The sequence below is a fragment of the Callithrix jacchus genome, chromosome 6, assembly GCF_049354715.1.
Source record: "Callithrix jacchus isolate 240 chromosome 6, calJac240_pri, whole genome shotgun sequence".
Classification (NCBI taxonomy): domain Eukaryota; kingdom Metazoa; phylum Chordata; class Mammalia; order Primates; family Cebidae; genus Callithrix; species Callithrix jacchus.
Genome location: NC_133507.1, coordinates 49,695,203 through 49,698,857, shown reverse-complemented (window position 1 = coordinate 49,698,857; position 3,655 = coordinate 49,695,203).

Sequence of the window (3,655 nt, the reverse complement as noted above, 5' to 3'; positions counted from 1 at the left end):
ACATTAGCTTTTTAACACATGACTAATATAAGTAGATAATCTCTATCTAAGAAAGCCTTCAGAATGAAAGAGCCCAAAACAAACCATGCAAGAAACAGGAAAGACGTAAGAAAAAAATCTTAATTTTATCCTCAGGAAGATATGGGGAAACATTTAATCTATAAAATAAAAATAGGTTTTTATGAAATAAAACAGAAAACAGATTTCTTAGAAATTAAAATATATATAAAGAAAATTCAACAAAGAGCTGGAGGATAACAAAAAGAACAAAGATAATATAAGAAGAAACAATTAGAGAGAAAAAGCTTTTTTTACTTAGAGGGTGTCCAACTCTGGGAGGTCCAACATTCAAATAAAAGAAATTCTAGAAAGATAGAGCAAAGAAAATGGAAGAGAGAAAATTGTCAGAAAGATAATACACACACTAAAAAAACCCAGAACTGATGCAAACAAATCTCTAAATTGAAAGATTCCACCAAGTCAAGTACCTATCAAAATGAATAAAGACTCACATATCATTATGAAACATCGGAAGTAATGAGAAGTCCCTGAAAGCTTACAGAGTGTAAAAACAAATCTCAGGTAAATGAATGGTATCAGAATTCTCATAGAAAAACTAAATGCCGTAAGACAATGAAGTGTTGCCTTTAAAATTCTGAGGGAATGTTATTTTCCAGACTCCAAACTACCAATCAAGAGTAGAGACATTTTCAGACCTGTAAAGCCTTAAAATCTTTACTTCCCATGTACCTTTTCGTAGGAAGTTACTAGTTGATGAGCTTTGCAAAAAAAAAGGCAGTAAATCATGAAAGAAGTCACAAGATCCACAACAGAAGATCTAATATGAGACTAAAAAACAAAGGGTTTCAAAATAATTGCTGAGCCATGGAACAGGCCTGGAGGGCAACAGTACAAATGGCAGAAGATGAAGGACTGTGGAAGAAAGTCCCTAAAGGACGACAAAATGATTTCGAAAACTTTTTTAAGTAAAGGGAATTGATAGATTATCTGATGTTTTTCAGCACTGAAAGCCTTGGATAGTCTTTGTAACAGGTACATTAAAAACTAAGCAAATTTGAAAATCAGGTAATACCAACTTCAGGAAAAATAAAATTCTAGTAAAAAGGAAATAATCATAGTTAACCATGTGGTACATCAGTGAACAACATTTATGTCTATCTATTTAACAAAAAGTTTGTTGTAACAAAAAGTTGTGTGAATATAAATCTATTTTGAGAGGGGTGGGAGAAGAAAAATGGGGAGGTGGAGATTTTAAATAAAGTAAATCCTACCTACCAAAAAAGGCATTTGAGAAATTGTTTCTGAAATTGGTAAGTCTAGAAAAAGTAGTATAACTTTTTCAAACAGGAAGGTAAATACTAACACAAACCACTAAGAGTTCCAAGTGTTTGTCTCTAGAATACTAAATTGGGGAAGGGGGAACTACACTTTTTCACTATAAACCTTTTAGTTCTATTTGATTTTTTAAACTACGTATATTAATTAGATTAGTAAAAAGAAAGCAAAAATTAAAAACAAAAAGAAAAAAAAAAAACCCAAATTTCAACTTAAAAATTCAGCATGAATTCCAAGAGAGGACTGGGGAGACAGAAAGACATGAATAGGAAGGCCTATCTGCTAGCTACCTACCATTCATTTACCCACCAGGGTTATTAAAAGAGAGGCCTCCTCAAAGAAGCTCCTGCAGCCTACTCTGGCTTTTTTGCAGGCCAGGACACTCCCTCTGCACAAAGTAGCAAGAGCAAGACTCAAAGGAAAGATCTAGAGGTACCTTATTAAATAAAATAACTAGCAGAGTCCAAATTAATGGTATAACAGCAGTCTAATATTAATATTACAAAGAATACATTTCCTGAGATCTTGTGATTTTTAAATTTCTAAATTTAACAATGAATACTGAAAAACTACAATTCAAGGTGAGAGGTTCCAGGGCATCTGTGGAAATGAAGATACTCTAACTCCTGCCTTGGAATTTAAGTTTAAGCAATAGCATCCATTTCTGGACTTGTCCTGACTGAAGATAATGCAATAATCCCATATGATGTAACAAAATTCAAATTCAGCTCATTTATAAAAGAACTGTATCAAATCCCTTTAGTCATGGAGGCCTGAGATTCCCATAGCGTAGTGACCAAGCACTTGAAATGAAAAACAATCACGGGTTTTGCTTAGAAGATCACTGATACGCTGCCAAGAGAACCTCTAAATTTCTTAATAGCTTCTCATGTTGGTACCCCATGACCTAGACAAAGCAAAACAAAGACAACTAATAATTAATAATAACCAATAATTTTTCTATACAGTATAGAATTTGACAAGCTAAAATTCTTATAGAATTGTTATTTAGTTCATCTTTTTCTTAAAATTCAGAAAAGGCAGGCACAACTGACGTTTTTTTCCCTTAAGTTTTATAGGTTTCTTCATGCTAATAATTCACTGACCAAAACCTAAATACAATTCAAGATATTTATACTCCCTCAGAAAAATGATTTCACAAAAGTGTTTGGTTCCTAACAATAAGAACAAAAAGTGGCTCTAAGTCATAACAATAGACATACATAGGGATACCACAAACCTGTTCAAAGACCTGTTTCAAGGGGGAAAAAAATGATACGAACCAAATAAAATTGCATTTTATTTTTAAAATATTTACAGAAAACCCTTCACAAACCCCCTATTTGGGTAAAGCAATAGAAAATGAATGTGATTATTTTCTTTTTTTCTTTTCGAGACGGAGTTTCGCTCTTGTTACCCAGGCTGGAGTACAATGGCGTGATCTCAGCTCACCGCAACCTCCACCTCCTGGGTTTAGGCAATTCTCCGGCCTCAGCCTCCCGAGTAGCTGGGACTACAGGGACGCGCCACCATGCCCAGCTAATTTTTGTATTTTTAGTAGAGACGGGGTTTCACCATGTTGACCAGGATGGTCTCGATCTCTTGACCTTGTGATCCACCCGCCACGGCCTCCCAAAGTGCCGGGATTACAGGCGTGAGCCACTGCGCCCGGCCCCTAAATGTGATTATTTTCTGTAAGTTCAAAAGCTTGCTATGGTGTTTTCATTATAAACCTATTATTCAAAAAACTACCAGAAAAAACTCCCAATCATTAGCACCCTAACCTTATTACTGTGCAAGTTCTTACTACAAAACAAAACAAAAACCAGGAAAAACTTGATTACCTGTTCAATGTCAAAACTTACTATATTATCAAACTATTTTTTTTTCAAAGTAGACATATGAAATACAACTTATGAGCAGGAAAAGACTCCACTGAATATTGAGTAGTCTGATGACCTGTGTGCTATTTAAAATTACAAACACTTTAAGTAGCATACAGTTTATCCAAACACATATTAATAAATAGACGGTTTATGTCCATTTTAAACTTAAGACGGAAGGCCTATAATTACAGTTTTTTAAATAAATACCAAATATTATTATTTTTTAAGCCCACAAAAACTTACAAGAGAAATTAAAATAAAATGAAATAGGCCACACCATTCTAAGCTCACAAGCAACAAAAACTAAAAGTATGCTTCATTTGTGTCTTCACCAACAGGCCTAAATATACAAAAACAAACTCAAATCAGTAAGAATTATATTAGCACTTAATAAAGATCAGACAGAATACCAA